General features: G+C 34.1%; 2 protein-coding genes across 3 annotated transcripts in view; one reads left to right on the forward strand and one right to left on the reverse strand.

Moving 5' to 3' along the window:
• The window catches only part of LOC111044820, a 103,684-nt gene that overhangs the window by 64,698 nt on the left and 19,307 nt on the right, over window positions 1–19,679 (reverse strand). The window lies entirely within an intron of this gene.
• LOC111044811 (cytochrome P450 4c3) overlaps window positions 12,817–19,679 on the forward strand; it is a 55,369-nt gene continuing 48,506 nt past the window's right edge. The window contains 1 exon segment of the mRNA XM_022330036.2: window positions 12,817–12,920. The gene's annotated coding sequence lies outside the window, so the exon portion shown is untranslated.

Below are 19,679 nucleotides of genomic sequence, written 5' to 3' on the forward strand. Positions count from 1 at the left end.
AATTGAAAAAGCTACGAAACTTCATGTTATTATTGACGATACAGTCAGTATGATTTCTGATGCATCATCCCAATGAATCATTAACCTTGCAATGCATTCATTGATATTCATCAGCTTTCCTTTCAGTTCATGACTTCACGATTCCGGTGTCATGAAACGCGGACAAGAATGCATAAGACGGTAACAATAAAAAGGCCGAAAGAAAGAGACAATAAACGGCATGAAGTGAGACGGAGGTAACAGAGAAATCCTAGACAAATAATAGAAGACGCTCAGGAATCTTCATTCTACAACCCTGCATGACAAGTATAAAATCTAGAGGACAGCTTACAAGTTTCAGTTGTATCAGAATTTAACTCTCGTCTGACAATGCAACAAGGTTGCCACATAATGTTTGTTATGAAACCACAACCAATCTTGTTACGAGTATACAATGAAGTGTGGGGGCAACCAAGGGCACATCTAAATTACATCAGGATTAACAGACAGACTAGAAATTAATATTATAATCTCAAAAGATTCACTGAGATACTACCCAAACCATTTCGATCAAGTATCTAATCTCAAGCAATAAAACGATACATTTTTACAGTTCTTTGATATGAGCCTTCAGATGTAGCTAGAAATTGAGAGATAGCTTCAAATTTTGATGAAGAAATGTTTTCTATCTCCAAACTAAATATTACTGACTGTATACTCGTATAAGAGAAAACCTTTGAGAATTTAATTTATTATGAAATTCCTTTATTTTGGATTGGCATTTTGATGATAACATGACTTAATTTAAATACATCGTTTCAACTTTCAAATACCAGTGTTCTTAAATGGTGTCATTGTAGACTACAAATGGACAACAGTTTTGAAAGTAGGTGAAGTTCAATATTTTTGTGGATACACAAAATCAGAAGTTATGTTGCCCAGTATATTGTTCTATTTTTAGTTGCTATACAGATTACATTCAAGACTTCATTGTCGAGTCAACAATTTTCAAATATTGGGTTAGTTTTTCATACCTTGATTATTTCACATTTGATTCTTATGTACTTCGAACTGTGAAGGTGAGAAACTATTGGCCAATCACACCGCTCCTTGGTCTTGGAAGCGTGAACAACACTTCTCCATCAATTTCAAGCTATGTTATTGCTCTGAGATTAAAATTAAACTTCAATGATACAGATGCGAAATTGAAATAGAAGTGTTATTTATTTTTTTCATGACGACTGAGCTAGAAACGTTTAAATTCAATAAACATGTTCAGTTGAATGGCGGGGCTAGGAAGTTTATTTTCACCAATTTGTCTTTGCTTATGTAAACCGTTTTGTCATATTTTCCAAGTATTATTGTAATACTTGTATGAATTTTATTTAGATATGAATTTTATGATAGTTTTAGCAACATAAGAAACTGGTGCTCATTATGTCTATGTTATTATATACAGCTCTATTTAAGAGAAACTTGGCTTAATAAACGTGAAATAATATAGAATACTACAATTTCTCTGATAATTTACATAAAATGATCTGCTATAACTAATCTTAAAACTCAATGATGAACTGGTAGCGGCATTCTGGGTTTGTTTGAAGTTGAAACACAGATGATTGTTGAAACCATTAGGTCAATAAATTAAGATTTCGACCATTCCAATAGAATGGATTAGTCATGTAAGGTCATTTATATTCAAAATCAATTTTTTTAATAACAATATTGAACTATCTTTTTGATTGGTTATTACTTATGCAAGTATATTTACTACTTTGTCAACAAAGCACATTACTAGTGTCTTATACTCAACACATAATAAAGAAAGAAGATGATCTAATTCTGTTGAAAAAGAGGAATTACAAACAGCAATTTTTTCAAGTAGCTGTTATTGTGGACATGTAACAACTAGCAAGGCGTATACACAGTGTCAACAGTGAACGTTACTTAATACAAGGCCCATAATAATGGAACAGTTTCCTAGTTGTAACCAACTAATGCTTGTCTTTTACCTAGGATAATGGTGTTCTTTATAATGGCCGACTATTGTAAGAAAGTGATGCTGGTAATCGGCTTGTCACATCTTTTATTGACATGCAAAAGAGCACAATACAGCGGCACGCATAGCTTTTGTGTGGTTGGTTGCCTTTCAAAGCATGGATTTCAAAGGTGGTATCCTTTAAATCTTGTCACGAAAAATTAAGGACCTATACCTACACCTATTAAAATTGTTCATTATACTGATCAAGCATAGTTCAAATTGGAGGCGTTCTTTACTGTGGCATCCAACAAGAAATATGGAATAGAGAGCTTTACCATAGAGAAAAGATAGCATATACCATAGAGAAAAGATAACATAAGCAGATATCTCATGGTATAGGTCGTTTATGTTCCAAATTTCAAGAGTGTCTCCTTTCTGTTGCTAGAGTTCTTTAGATGCTTATAACATTCATTTCTCTCAAGATTTTTCATAGACAGACTTGTCTATGTGGGGAAAATTATTAACAAGTGTTATATATTTTGTATTATGTCTGTACTGTATTTGTGAATTAAACTTTATTTGATTTGATTTCTTCTAGAATAGCAGGATCTCTAAGAAATCAACGATAGTTACATGGAGATTGATCGGATAAGAAGGCAGAGTCGTTTTAAGGATCTTATCTTAGATAATTCCCCTGCTTCAAAAGGAAGAGTACAAATATTTAGAATGCAAAAATATTATATGAATACTGGTGATATCGTTCGGATGAATCAGTTTCCTCGTTAATTACTGATTTGAAATGAATAGTTTCTTTATAGAGGAGTAGAATAATTCAATCTTGAAGTAATAAGGAATCTGTTTAGGCTTCTTTTAAAAGAAAGATTTGACAAATTTTATGACAAAGAATGGATGTTGAGTGACAACACCCGGTTGTTGAACCATATGTGATTTCTGCAAAATATCAGCGCAATTCAGAACTTGTCACACAAGTTTGAAAAAAGTCACCAGGTCATTCAAGCTATTCAATAAACTTGGAAACAAGTTTTCACAATATGCCGGTCATCAAAATATTAACAGACTAATCTTTTATCAACCATAAAATAAGACATCAGTTATGCATGTCACATCTTTGCAAAAGTAAGTTATTTTTGCTTCTAAAATACAAACGGCCTATAATGGCTCAATAGGGAAATGAAAGAGGTAGCTTTGACATTTGGCAGAGGAGCGTTGAACTGTTGTCTTATTATCTCATACATTATACCATAGAGGAATTATTTTAATAAAAACAATATAAAAACTTGTAGTACCCTTTTATTGAAACATTTTAACGACTAGTTTCGACAATTGATCATTTACAAGTTAAAATATCATTTAACTTATCATTTTAACTTGTCGTTAAAATGTTTTAATAAAAGGATACTACAAGTTTTTATATTGGTTTTATTAATTTGAATAAAGTAGACCATATAAGAAAAGTGATTTTAGGAATTATTTCATATTATGAGGAACTATAGAACAGTTCTTCAACGCTCATATCTAAAACTAATCAATCCTTCGTGATATGTGGTGTTACAATAAAAATATAGGCACCAGATATTGTTCTAAAATATATTTTTTTTAAATACTGTTACTATAAACGTGTCAATATTAGTGACTTTTTATTAGTGAACAATTATTCCTATCAACCTGAATAATTCTTTCAAGTTGGAATGTGTACCAATATAACTTTAGTTTAGTTTCCGGTAGCCTAAAAGTGTGACACTACAGACAGTCGCATATATGTTGAGCTTGGAACCGTTATTTGAACGTACAACTGGGCTTTCTACCGGGCTAAATCGATGGTACACACGAAAGCCTATCACGTTCAATCAGGGCCCTTGCATGGAATGCAGAGCTGTAAACAGTTGGAATGAAGCGGTAAATCTGATTACGCCACCAGCAAAGGACATGCGACACTTCATTTCACTTCATAATTCTAACTCTTCCATCTAGAATCATTCTTGAAAAGGAAACGAGCATTAAATTAATATCTATATGGTACCACATCATGCTATTCATGTTATCTTGTCGAGCTAATAAGATTGTAGTGTAAATTATAAAACGGAATGACGAGATCTATCAATATAACACCGGACAGGCAAGAATGATCCATTAGCGCACTTGACATCATCTTTAACCCAGGAATGGGCCTAAATTCTGAAGCACAAAAATATCCAACAAAGTTCATTCTACCAACACGAAATGACGAAATCCATCAATATAACACCCAACAGACTAGAATGATCCATTAATTTAGCGCAGGTGACATGAACTTTAGCCAGGAATGAGCTTAAATTCTCAAGTTAAATAAAAAGACTAAGAAATTGTCAAAAACCACAGATTTTATTGATAGTTAGTTTCCAACTATCAACATGACAATTTCTTAACTTTTTATCTAATATGAATAATTACAACAATATCAACTTCTCAACTACACAAAAAGTAAATTTTCAAGCACAAACATATTCAACAAAGTCCCAGCTACCATATGACACATGAAGGGACAGGACAAATTAAAGGAAGACCTGAAGAGCTACCTGATAACCTGAATTCTACTCTGTGGGAGGAATTTCTGCAGAATGACGACCACGGCGCGACCGCGTTTCTAGTGAGATGAGAACAAGTATCAAGTAATTAAGTGAGTACACCTCTTCAGAATCAAGGTTTTATAAGCTCGAGAAGAAAAAGGGAATAACATGATGTCGTACAGTATAGATATGGATTTAAGGTGTATTGCTGTGGACATTATCATCACATATTTATATCTCAAAGTGAAAAGTGTAAATTGAAAGTATTGTGCTCACTATAACCTTACTGTCCGGTTTCTCATTAGGGAACTTTGGACTATATACGGCGAGGTGGAACTACCCTTGGGTCTCCCCACCATTCAAAGCCATACGCTAATAATATTAATAATCTCAAATGCTACCTGGAATTTATATGATACAGCAGCAAGTTATTTTTGGTTTTGAAATACTGAATAATAACGATCTATAACGACTCAATAAAATCACAGATGTAATTTTAACACAAGAGTGATAGTATCTCCTTTCAACTCCTTCTCTCTCAGTATGGAATTTTTGTGAAATTGATAATACGAATTTCTGTTTGGACACATTTTCAATTTGCAAATAGATTTTGAAATCCTGTTTAAAATATTTGCCAGTTGGATTGTTCGTTGGTAAACTCTGTGACAATCACATGACACTTCATTTAAATAATGGAATACAAATTCAAAATTGAAATACAACAGTTTTTCGAAGAAGCAAAAATATGATGGAGGAGAAGAAGAAAAAGGAGAAGTGGAAAAAAATGAGAAGAAGAAGAAGGAGGTGGTAACTGGTAACTACTCTTGAACGGGGACAAAAGTTGTAATAAGAGCATTCTGTCAGACCAATTACTTAAATATGAAAGTTTAATGCCAAATCAATCCTAGTTCTCTTCAAACTCAAGTCTTTTTTTAATTATCAAACGGTTTGACAATTGTTTAAGAAAAATTTATAATTATTCTACTCTGAAGAGTAAATACAAAAGCATTGACAGTTTAATGTATATTTGTCATAGAAATAAAGTTATTGACCGTTTGCTCAAAGGATACATTTCTCAATAATGAATAAAACAGAAAAAGTCATAATGACGATCAAATTTTAATGTTTATTCGTCATAAAAATAAAGTTATCAACCGTTTGCTCAAACGAATAATTGCTCAATAATGAATAATACAGAAAGAGTCATCATGACGATCATGAATTGAGTCATTGACTTGACATGAATCAAAAGAGAGGTATGTGTGCGCTGAATGACGCCTTAGTAAAGCAAAGGAATGACGAATAAATATTATGTGCATGCATAACGCTACTCCCAAATCGGCAGCAATCCGTTTCCAAAGACAGAATAATGATTTATTCACTAGGACATACCATGCCCATTTCATGTGTTCATCGAGCGTGAATTCCATCATTTTCTGGCACTTCTAGTCACAAGGACAGTGTCTATCAGTGTGTGAAATATGGAGCAGTAAGTCTCCTCAAAATGCGAGCTGCAAACAATGGAATATGCTGAGTATTCGTGTATCTGCAAGAATGCACCTGGATGTTTGTGAGATGAATGAATAATTGTACTTTGAATCCTGATACTGTAAATTGAGTACCTTGCCTTAAAAACTGATTTTTGAGTTGAAGAGTAGATTTGATTGGTTCAATCAGAATTTGTTTGGAAACAAACTAATATTATTGACTATCCTTGAAGTTCACTTGTGTAGATACAAATAAGTGTTTCAAAATAAAAAGTGATGAATCATAGCCTCTTTTGGACTAATATATGCAATAAAAATTCGGGAATGGAATAAATAGTAAGGGCTATAAGCTTGTTTTACGGTTTCCAATCATTTTATAATCAAATTGTCCTGTCATTGTTAAATAGAATAATAATGTTTATTCTCTTTTTCAATTAATGAGGGTGAGGCCCACTTGAGGCCTTGTATGTGGGTAATGAGGCTTAAGGCTTGATAATGAGAGATGAGTGAACCTAAAGTTTTAGGTTGGTTCCGAACCACCAGAAAGCTATTCGTCAACTCATGAATAATATTTAGGAGTTGGTTTCTTATCTCAATTAATTGTAATGAGCTGCAATTAAACTTCTGAACTCCCTGATGCATCATCTGTAAATATTGTAAAAATTGATTGGTCATGGCTCACTTCGATTGACTGATTCACTTTCTCATGTATAGTTTACTGAAACTTGAACCACTTTTACACCACTTTTAGACAATTATGTCTACAAATTTTTTTTCCCAAATGATCTTCTTTAAAAGAGTGGCCAACTTTTTCGGTAGACTCCCAACTTGCCTGGAATGTATTCCAGATAAGAAAATTGTATAATATTGTAGAATTAATAAAAATTAAATTGTAGAATGTATAGATTATTCCAATTGAATAGTCATCAACAAAATTCGAGTACACGTGTCATTCTTTTAGTTAACTACAAGCAAATAACAAACCACGACCTATGGCTACTGTATACTGATATTACTATGAAAAAAAAACAATTTTCTCATAATATCCATCACAAAAATGTTTTCTATTTAATAAAACATGACCCAGAGAGTGCACATCTTCTCATCTGCGTGGATCTTCAACCAATAATTAAATAGCAAACTCGTGCCATCTGCCCGAGAAAAGGTCAAATCCGATCTTCCTTCTCCCTCAAAAAAGTTACCTCTCACTCTTTCTCTGTCTCTCACTCACTCACCCTCTCACTCTCTCGCACTCTCTCTCAACTTGCAAATTCCTTCATCGACCCAATGAACTGGACCTTTCCTTCTTTAAGCCAGGAGCAACCGAGCCAATTCTGTACTGTTTTTAGTCACCGCACACATGCGTGAAGACCGTCATAAAACCAGGTGCTGATCATTCAACCAACAAGGCCTCACTACACTCTACTACAGTTTATAAATATGTGGTATGTGTATATAGAAATATTGTATATGAGGTGTGGTTTAGTGCGGCCTCAGTCCAACCCACGGAATACCGGTCCAATGTAAACTGCCCGCAGTATAACTGTTTTGAGGAGTTCGGTGCTTCTCCACGCGTTCTGTCGTGGTCTGTGTGCTTTTAGCCACCTTCTCCTCCACCTCTTCTTCTTTTTCTTCTCCTTTTTCTTCATCTCCTTCTTCTTCTACTTCTTCTCTTCTTGCTTCTTCTTCTGTTTTTCTGCTACTTCTGCTTCTTCGTATCTTCTGACTTTTTTGCTTCTTCTTCTTCTTCTCCTCAACTGTTCCTTTTTTTGATACTACTCCTCATTCTCTTCTACTACTTCTCCTTCTCTCCTTTCACTTCTTTTTTCAAACTTATCCTTCTTTTATCTGCCTTCCCTATCTCTGAATCCTTCTCTAGGTCTTCTCTTGTTCTTATGCCAGTGGTTTTTTCACTTACAATCTGTTATTACATTTTAGTTGCATTATTGTATTTGTCATGCTAAACTCTATTTGATTTCTGTTTATGAAACTATGAGGGTGAAATAAATTCGAATTTGAATTTGATTTCAACAAATTTCCTCCCACCAAGAGAAGGTGGTGAAGACCTCCTTCTCTTTCAAATCTACAAGCCCTTACTTCAAATTCTCCCATTCAATGCTCCAATTTGAATTATTTTCTCCACTTCTTCCTTCTTTTATTCTCCCTCCTCCACACCCTTCTTCTTCTTTTGCTTCTTCTCCTCCTCCTCTTTCTTCTCCTGTATTTTACTCCAACTTCTTCTCTTCCTTTAACTCTTTCTCCTTCTCCTTCACCTGTATTTTCTCCTTCTTTTTCTATCCCCTTTCACTCCTCATCCTTTCCTGTCTTTTTCACCTTCTTTTCCTGTATTTTTGTCCTTCTTCTCTTCTTTCATACTACTTCTCCTTCTGTCTTTTTCCCTTTCTTCTTCTACTCTTCTCGTCCTTTTCCGTTTCTTTCTCATCGTCATCTTTTTCTTCTCTTGCCTGTCATTTTCTCTTTCTACTTCATCATCCTATTCTTCTTCTTCTTTTCCTTTCTTTTTCTCCTTCTACATGTTCTCCTGCTGGTTCTTCTTCATCATCACCTCTCACCCCTCCTCAACCTTCTCCTCCTCATGTGTGTAGCTAGCGGTGGCCGTGTCCTTGTTGCGTGACGTCATCACAGGTGCCTTCTTCACAAGGTCAGTGAACCCCGCCACAGGGCACCACGGAAGTCGAAAGACGGCCAGCCGACATATCGATCAGAAAGAAGCTCGAGCTCATCAGTGACTCTCATCGCTATTCAAATGTGATTCGATAAGTTTCCATAGAGCTTCTATACATCAAGTCAGAGAAAACATATACATAAAACCTAAAATCTAAGATTGTTTATTCTAAGATCAAGTTCCTTGGAGAAGATCAAAAACTTTGAGAGTGATGTTCACTTAATAAAATCAGTAGAAGTGATAGGAAGAGATTGTTGCCAATTTTCCATTTCTACCGCCTTTCATATTTAAAGTATAGAAGAGAATATAGTTTCGTACGACTAGTTGCACACAAATCGAATTTTGGAGGTGCGAGTTTTTGCCGTCCTTATGAATTCTAATAGTAGTTAGGAGAACAGTAGAATTCGCTACACTCACTAAAATCACTATTGACACACGCCCGCCTATTCACACACAAACACACATACAAATTGGATTTAGAGTATAATGATATGAATGCAATAGGATCGGTGATGGACACTGAGAAATAGAAGTTCTTTATATTTTTGAGCTAGGATGCACGGTTAAAAAGATAAAAAATCTGAAACTTGAAATGTGGGTCTTGGGGGGGGGGGGTAAATAATTGAATTACAAAAAATTCAAAATTTTCAACATGTAATGTATGAAATAAGACCGCCTTCGAGCTCTGGAAAATGAAAGTTTCCTACACTTTTGAGCTAGGATGCACAGCTAAAGAGATAAGAAATCTGAAACTTGAAATTTGTGACCCGGATTATCGAATTCTAAATTTTTGAAATTTTGAAGATGTGATATATGAAATAAGACCACCTTAGAGCGCTGAAGAATGAAGGTCCTCTACACTTTTGAGCTCGGAAGCACGGTTTAAAAGATAAAAAATCTGAAACTTGAATTATTGGGACTTGGAAAAACTCGAAATGCCAAAAATTAGAAAATTTTTAACATGTGATACATGAAATAATACCGCTTTGAAGAGCTGATAAGAATGAGCCCAATTCGAACCTGGTCTGATGAAGTATTGAAAAGTTAGGTTGATTTTTAGGGTAAAATTTCCGAATAAAGGGCCGCCATCTTGAAACGGGAATGAATTTAAAAATTTTGAATTTTCTTGAACGTTTCTGCGCCTTGTTTCAAAATACTTGTATACCAAATTTTATCCAACCATATTAATCGGACCATAACTGCGACTGTAACTGCGGTACAAACAAACAAACAGACAAACGCCGATTGACTTGAAACATAGAATTCGCTTCGCTCATTCAATTAGATTAAACAGTTGATGTTTGTCAAGTTTCGATCAATCTTATAGGATTCATAAGTACAAAAATCGATGTGTGTGTAACTGTGAGAATTTGTTTAGTCTCAAAAAATGCATAAATGACTAAAATGACAATATCTACTCACTCATCCAGTATGTTAGATGACACCAGAGTTTCATATTCCAACGATTCATGGACATACCTGCAAAAACAGAGAGAATAATAATTTTAGTCGAGAAGTTTTGAAAATCGACCCTCATGCAATACTAATGATAAGATGGGTCTTTCATGTTTATCAAAATCTTCGAGTTTGAATGGATGGAAGATGGAAATCTTCGAATCAATACAGAACACCATTGGTGATATTCAACAGTGATATTTATTTATATATTCAGTCATGTACAATTATTACACTTATGTAAGAAGGCACAACAGGTTTATGCCCAAAACTGTACCTTCTCAAATTTTTATAACAGTCCAAATTAAATTGTAGGTTAAGTTAACATCACTCATTAAAATAACAATTTACACTTCAAAAAACTAACAAATCTTCAATCAAGAAAATATATCATGAATAACTAAATCTCAGAGAATTAGAAACAATTAACCAAAATATCCAAATTTTGAATGAAACTGGAAAATTTTGAACCAAAAACTTCACTCACTATTTATGAACTGGTTAAAATATTTTATTTACGATATTTACAATATCACTGGTGATCAATGGGCATTGATCAAGAATTTCGATTGGTGATATTGGGTGAGACAGAAAACAATATTTTTTGAAAATTTGAATCTGGAGAAATATAGTACGTTTATTTCATGCCAACATATAATTGAATGGAATAAATTTTCATTCAACAAAATCATAAATGTAGTAAATATATAATTATTCAAGACAGTTGAATTTATAATAAAAAAATTATTGATAAGCATGACATCAAATTTAGAAACTATTATAGTATATTTTCCATAATGTGTGAAGTAGAATGACAAGTAGGCCCAACAGAACAATGGTTAAGGTGATCATGATTTCCTTACAATAATTACTAATAGCTTCAATTAAGAGAGTTTAAAATAGGATCAAATAAAAAAGATATCCATTTGTCTATTTAAAATATACTCATAAAGCTAAAACTAATAAGGAAGAGCATAACATTGGGAAGAGCTAACACTTATAAAGCATAACATTGATAAAAACACATCTATCAAAAACCCATTCTAATCTAGTTAGGCAATAATGTATTCCAATCACGAGTCCCCATCAATCTGATCTCTCAGCAAGTTCCGCTAATGATGTAAAACACAAAAGACAACATGTCACTTTAACAATACAGCATCTTGTTAAACTTGAATCAAATACTGACACGGAAACACATCTGTCGGAAATACGTTCATACAGCAGAGAACAATAAATAGGGTAAGGTATACAGGTATTTTATGGATTTATAATAGAGGATTTATAGAGGTAGTGAGAGAGAGACAGAGAAACAGGTTAGAGGAGATACGTTTATTGTATACAGATGAGAACAATAACTAGAGCAAAGTATATATGTATTTTATGGATTTATAATAATAGTGTTACTGAGAGAAAGAGAGAGAGAGAGAGAGAGAGAGAGAGAGTGAGAGAGAAAGTGTGTGTGTGAGAGACAGAGAAACAGTGTTGAGGAAACACGTTTATTTTCTGTAGATGAAGACACTAACTAGAGTAAGGTATTATCAATGTATAATAATAGTGCTACTGTGAGAGACAGAGAAATAAATACGTTTATTAAAAAACAAAATAAATCTTATAGCACCCTTTATTCTTTAAAAAACATTAAAATAGTTGAACAACTAGTTTCGGTTTACACCATTTTCGGTTTTGTTCTATTAATTTAAAAGCAGCCCATGTCAATAAGTGTTTTATAATACGTTTATTGTATACAGATGAGGACAATAACTAGAATGAGGAATACATATATTTTATGGATGTGTAATAATAGTTTTACTGAAATTGAAAGAGAAACAGCGTCGAGGAAACACGTTTATTTTCTGTAGATGAAGACACTAACCATAGTGAGGTCCACGTTATAATGGCAGTGGAGAAAGATAGGAGAAAAACGTTGCCGATCCTCTGTCTTATCAATGCCTTCTATAGACGGTAGCTGATACAGGTTTATTGATGTAATATTAACTGTTCATTTTCGTTTAAAATAATCAATTATATTTTATTAAGCAATAAATTATATTTTTAATAATTTCATAATGAATTTTAATAATTAAGATGAAATATTTTGTCAATCAATTATTAATTCTATATTGTTAAAAGACGATCTAGCAACAGAGCAAAGGGAGAAATAGATAGCGCTATCCGCTTTGTTGAATGATAGACAAGGATAGCAATACCATTGCTAAATGAAAATCTGCCATTATAACGTGGACCTCACTATAGAGTAAGGTATACAGGTATTATCAATTTATAATAATAGTGCCACTGAGAGAGACAGAGATGGAAATACGTTATATTGTCTGCAGATGAAGATAATAAATAGAGTAAGGTATACATGTATTATTTATAATAACACAGATACAGAATAAGGCGAGAGAAGTTTCCAACAAAGGACATCTATCACGTCCGCCAAGGATAGCTTCCGGATGGTAGTATGAATGAGAGTTTCTACCCTGTCATTCACTTCAAACAGTCAGCATTGTTTGAAAGGGGAGGATTGGTGATATTTGTGAGGAATGTTGACAGTTGATAGGGAACGGAATGAAGTTGCACTTGTGAAAGCTGACCAGGCAGCCATTGGATCGAGTTGCAATGTCCAATGTCAGGCATGTGTGTTCCGGTGCACTTAGTGGCACAAGTGACACTCCAAAGAGGATGTTTTGTCGTGCAGGTTCATCGCGAGATCTAGTCAGCTGTGGATGACGACTAGCATGCGCTAGCAGGTTGAAACGGTGAGTAGGATGCGCTTTCTCTTTCTCACATACAATAATTTTGTGCAGTTTTTGTTGTGTTTGTACTGTATTAATTTTACAGGATGAATCTTGAATTTATTCTTCAATTTTTCATGAATAATGATATTGTCAATAGGTTCCGAGATTATAATAATTGCATTTAATTATTGATTGTATTGATTGAGCTGCGGAGGCTCTTCTACATTCTCCATATAGATGAATATTTGTAGTTCTAAACACAAAATACCATTCAAATATTACACACAGTACCACGCTAATGAAGCTATATTACTCCCAACTCAGCCCTTTAACCGACGTCGAGCTGACATTTTATTTATTTATTGTTTTTTTCCTATCTTTAGTTATAAAATTTATTATTTTAATAAACGCTCTTATTATTCTTTCAAATTCATTTATTATTCATAGTTGTAATTTATTTTATTATTGCTAGTGTTTGCCCTCTGTCTGATAATTTGCGACTCCTCCCTGCACACGGACAAATCATCCAGACAGGGAGAATTAATTCATGTAATTCATAACACTTTTATATTTGTAAATATGTAATATTTTATGAATAAACCAATTTGAATTTGAATTTGATAGTACACCTAACGAGTACACATTGTTTGAGGATTGGCTTTGAAAACAGTAAGTTCGAAAACTAGAGACCAAATAGTAATAAATTTACTAGGCTGTGGAGCGGTCTATTCTTCAATGTTGTTTTCCATCACGAACTGCTTATTATTAAATCACTTTTTGCTATTAAAAAGAACGACTAGCAGTCAGAATTTTTCACAATAAATGAATTAATCGTAAAAATTTCATTATTATACAAAATTCTGACTGCTAGTCGATCTTTTTAATAGCAAAAGTAATCTATTCTTCTTCTTTAGCTTCAATCATTTGATTGGTAGGCAGCTATCCAACATTTTCTGTCCAGAGCTGTACAGTTTTTCAGTTGGATGTAGCTCTGGATCCCTAGATCTTTGGTTACTTGCTTCAGATATTTTAGCCGGGGTATTCCACGTGCCCTTTGTCCAATTATCATACCTTCCCGTATTTTTGTATTTTTAACGTGATATCGTTGTGTCTAAATACATTGCCAAGTCAAGAATGCCGTCTGTCCTTTAAAATACGCAGAGATCGCTTTCCCCAACCCTTTGAATACTTCCTCATTAGGAGCATCTATTATAGCCTGAATAACGTATACTATACTTTCTATGCTTCTTCCTCTTTACTAGATATTGATCTGGATTGTACAAAGAATAGCTTGAGTACTGAAGAGTTTGAAAACGGGCCGGATTTCAAATAATAATAGAATAGTTCATTATACCAGAATTATTAAACTTCTTGCTATACAGTACTTTCCCTTGAGTCGAGGGCCGTTTCAAACATTGATACATTCTTTCCTCACACACCGACTAATAATCTATAGTGGGGATATATTTATTTAATAATGCAATTATTATTAATAATTATTTGGTAGTATTCACAATGTGAATGTTTTAATTATCTATTTTGTTAATCGAAATTAAATTGATTTGAATACACAAGAGACAACTTAGCTTGAGTAGCAATAATTAGGCTACCTTGTAGTACCCTTCATTATTAAAAACTTTAAAATATATAACGACTAGTTTCGACCCTAAATTGAGTCATTTTCAAGTTTCTTTATTATTTATCACCAATCTACGGAAAGTAAGGGATTACCACGATAAAATATTTTTCAACTTTCGAATTATCAATTCCATTCACTCACAAGTAGCCTATTACCTTGTTGGAAAGCTGGAAAATGTAATCAGATTTTTGTGAAAATAGTTACGGGTGAAACCTGCTATTATTTACTGATTACAATATCGATTCAATTTTTATAGATCTTATTTTTATTGTCAAAGAAATAGAACCAAAAAATGTTACTATTTAGAATGTAATCTCTAGAATTTAAATCGAACTTTTCTGCTCCATCTACCAAGTCTTGATGATATTTTGTCCCATAGTGAATCTTGTCCGATTATAACGATCAGTTTGTTTCATTAGAATGAGAGTATAAATGGAAGTGTAATATCGTTAGAGTAATGGAAGTTGAATAATATTATAGAAGGGTAATAATGCTAGAAGTGAGAAGAAGTAGATACTATAAAACTAGTTTGGTAGTAACAAGCTATAGACAACCGAATAATCCAATCCAAATATGCCAGGAATGATGAATCTCCGAAAATAGACTGACAAGCTGAACGGCACATTGTCCTAGTTGCGATCATCCTCTTCAAAAATTAATTGACTGACAACGATGACACGCCCGAATTAGCTAGCAACAATGTAAGACCGGTGAAACCAGCTACAAGACCAGAGAAAAAATACGTCAACAAAGATGAGTATTTCAGAAGAAAGCTGAAATTTAGAACAAGATCAATGCAAAGCCTTGACTGACATAGAAGGTCCACTCTAGTACACTGGTTGGAACATGAAACCTGTACGCTTCACTTTCCATACAATTAGCAAACAATGTTAATTTCCTACGGATATTCGTGTCAATCCTGTACTCGACAAAAATGGTCATGTGACTGGGAAAGGAAATAGATTACAACTCTCAATTTCCAGAATAGCTCATGAGAAAAAGCAAAAACAGTCCAAAGAAAGTTATTAATTAGCTAACTAATTTCCACAATGACTTCAGAAAACGTTATTAACTTTTTATTCTAATAGTCAACTGTCGCCTACATTCCTTGCTGATCGCATATTTAGACGAAATATTAGCATGAAAAATTAATTACACTGGACACTGGAAGTGAAAGGAGTCGATCAACATGTGGTGTAATAGACTTTATCCTGTGTACAAACAATCAAGGCTAGTTTTTGTCACATCCGAGATCAATTTACTTTCAAAATTGTTCTCGACAAGGTATAATTGAACAAGCGGCAGCGAGTTCCTACATAACTCAATTTCAAAATCGTTTTCGTCTGTTTATTTAGATGTTCGACAATAACTTTCGAGCGCTTTGATCTATCAGTTTGAAATCCTGAACACAATCATATTCATCGAACCTTTTTACAGATCAAATTCATTGGACCGCTGTGTGTTTCTTCGACAATTACTTTTGTTTGGTTTCATTAATCAAATTTCCAATTTTCAAAACATATTCTTTAAAGTTATCTCATACAGATTGAGTCCGTTGGCCAACGAAATTGATCCACTTCTTCGTCCTTTTTGAGGGTATTAAAATTGCATAAGAAAAAATCTAGTGTGGCGCAATCACACAACTTTCCTTACCGTTATGAAAATTGATGACCTGACGCTAGTGTACACGCGCATCTTAAGTCTACTATTCAAAGATCTGAGCCAGCTGGTGACAGGACAATAACGATGGAGACACACGAGGTCTGTTCTATCATTTAAGAGAATCAAGAGTTGCCACCAGTTTGTAATTGAATAATCACATTTTCTCGAATTTCGAGCTTATTTTCAATTTTAGGTGAAAATGTTACTGAATTGTAAAGATTTTCATGCTCAATCTTTCCCACTTGAAATTTTTTGTTTAAATTGTATCTGAAGCCTGATAATTGGGAATCTAAAATCAAACTTTTCATAGATGGGGTGGAGCTCCTGAAATTTTTACAGATATGGGACTTGTGGCAGTTGATAGAGCTTATCAATGACTATTATAGTTATAAATTTGATCAAAATCGTTGTAGCCGTTTTCGAGAAAATCGCGAAAAACCCTGTTTTTGACAACATTTTCGCCATTTTAGCCGCCAACTTGAATCGCATTCGATCGTGCAATGAAAGTAAAATGACCTCAGATCTATCCAACTTTTGAAAACTCCAATACCTCCCTAGCAACATCCTAGCAACATTAACATTTTTCTTTCCAACTGGCCATGAATTGAAAGCTCAACAATAGATCCTGTCTCACTCTGGACTTTCAATTCCAAATCTCCCATTGAACTCAATTCACAACAAACAGTTACCAGTCTACATTTCACCTGCCAAGTGTTAGAGAGGATCTCATACTACCAGAGAAAATTTCAAGTACCATTATGGCTATTATTCGTAACTAAATGCCAGAGTGTACAACAGTAACAGAAAAGGTTTTTAACAATGGGATCGGCCATAGCCACTAAGAGTAGATCACAGCAATAATTATCGTGTTTTCACCGATTAGCAGTGAAGGTTCCAAGTTCTAAAGACTGGGAGGTTTGGTTTCTCTAATCACGTCGGCCAGATTAACAAGAGGTCCTTACAATTTCACTCTCAATACATGGAAATTCTAAATAGAGGGTTTCACAAATAGACTTTTCTACACATTATACTTTGAGTATAACTAGTATCCCTAGAGAATGTTGTTGTTTTCACCTATCAGCAGCAGACGATCTAAAAGAACTACTAGAAAAGGGATTTCACTAATCACTTGGACTGAATTTCAAAGAGATTCGCTTTCAAATTATTTCGACAGTTGAAAGAATAAGACGATGATGTTTTCAATACCACTATATTTGTTCAAAATCAATTTAATTTGAATTGCAGAACCAGGTTTCATGGCAACACCTGCCATATCTTCAGCTGAACTGATATTGATTGTTATTGTTCAAGGAACTTATTCAATAGTCTAAGGGCCGGTTTCAAGCCGGTTCAAGGGCCAATTCAAGGGCCGGATAGAACTTATTCAAGGGCCGGTTTCCGAGCTTGGGATTCAGCTAAGTTCTAGACTTTAAACAGCTGGAGTCAGAAAAGTGGCTTTCCGAAACGGGGCGTAGTCGTAGTCATAGTCAAAGTCACGTTTAAATTAAATTTCGAAAAACTAGAAAATTGAACACAAAAAGTTCCAGCTATTTGAATTATTTAGGACTATTTCATTCGTCAAGGAAAAACTTTTCCAATATCATAGAAATGAGAAAATAACGATTTAATTTGCATCAACTTAAATTAAAGTTGAAAAGAGAAAATCAAAGCTATATATAATGTTTCATTTCACAATATTGTGTACAGGAGATATTATTGATTACCCACCCCCTTCAAACCCTCTGATATTTCTCATCAGGCCTCATTTTCTAAGGCTCGATACCACTCGCAACCCTTTCGTCTGTTCGCGGCTGCCAGGCGAGGAGAAACGCAGATCTATATTTCAGAGACGGTTTAAAAATTCATCAGTGAAGAGAGCTGAATGAGTTCTGCGGCCTGCGTGTGCCTGTGCGTGTGCGTGCGTGAGCTGCCTTTTGAGAAATTGAGTATTTATTAGTTTGAACTATTTCTCAGTTCATTTAATAATGGGAATACTTTATTGAGGGAATTACCAATATTTAAAAGAATAATATTATTTCATCAAGTTTGTATTTGTTTATCAAATGTAATATACTCGCTTTTTACCCTACTGATATTATTTCAAATACTCACTAGTGTATAAATATGTCTGAACTAATTTATTTCAAGTTCTCAATAATTATTTCTAAATCATTTGTGTCATACTTCTTGTGTGAATGAGGTTTGTTTTGGCGTTTAGCTGTAAATCTCTTCGAGTTGTACTTTTTTTCATGTAATGTGTTCTCAATAAATAAATAAACTATTCACTGCGACTACTCCCCGTTTTGGAAAGCCAATTTTTCAACTTCATCTGTTCAAAGTCTTGAACTTACATAAATCCCGAGCTCGGAAACCGGCCCTAAAAGACTTTGAAGTTATTCTTTCAAGTACAGTATAGAGATATACCACAACATCTCTTACCATATAATCAAAAATGATTTCGACAGATTGATTCTGAATTTGGTTTTCCAAGTTGAAAGTGACAAAATGGAATAATCACGATGGGACATTTCTACAAGTATGTTGTTGTTTATACGCTAGAGAAGAAGAAAACACACATTGTTGGAATCTGTGCAGAACAGGGAAACTGAGATAAAGAGAGGTAGAGAAAGAGAGAACGGGGTCATGTGATCCAGGTCAAATGAAAAGACTGCGAACAGAGCCAACTACAATGAGCTAACCGACACTTGGCTACAGGAATTCTTATGGGAGGAGTTCTGAGTTCTTCTCTTCCTCTGGTCTGATTCTGGCACTCCCTCCTAGGGTTCTCAACATTATTTACTTCTCCTTTTCTCTCATCAGCTGTTGTATCTCACTCATTTGCTCTTTCGCAAACATTCAGTGAAATTGTGAGTATCTTTCTGTGATGAAAGAGTGGAGAAGAGAAGATAGAGAGAAAAGCAATGCATTTGTGACAACTGATAGCCAATGATCAATTTCCATAATTCAATCAACAAGCCTTTCTTAACCTTAGTATATGGACTGAATAAACTGGGTCAAATATGTGATCTTAGGGACGTTTCTACATGTATGTTGACACAACATATCATAATGAATGAATAAATACATTAATGTTGCTTATAAGCTAGAGAAAAAGAGGTTGAAGGAAGTAGCGAGAATTATAAATTGTGAAGAAGCTAGAAGAAAAGAAACACGGAGGAAGAGACATTATAAATTGTGTGGAATAGGTATTAATTTCCTCTCATCTCTCCAACTACAAGAAAGAGTTGAAAAATCCTGAGAGAAATTGACTTAGATCCCGAGTACCCCTTTCAAACCATTCCTACTTGTGCATTGAAAATCTAGTGTTCATTGATATGTCTAAAATATAATACACACATATGTTTGAGATGATTTTTTTCTTCTTTTGACTCCCACGGTATAGACATGATTTTGAACGCATTAATCAAAAGCGCATGAACACTTCTAAGTCCATTGATCACCTATTCCACCCACGTTCA

Source organism: Nilaparvata lugens, chromosome 8 (assembly GCF_014356525.2).
Source record: "Nilaparvata lugens isolate BPH chromosome 8, ASM1435652v1, whole genome shotgun sequence".
NCBI classification, from domain to species: domain Eukaryota; kingdom Metazoa; phylum Arthropoda; class Insecta; order Hemiptera; family Delphacidae; genus Nilaparvata; species Nilaparvata lugens.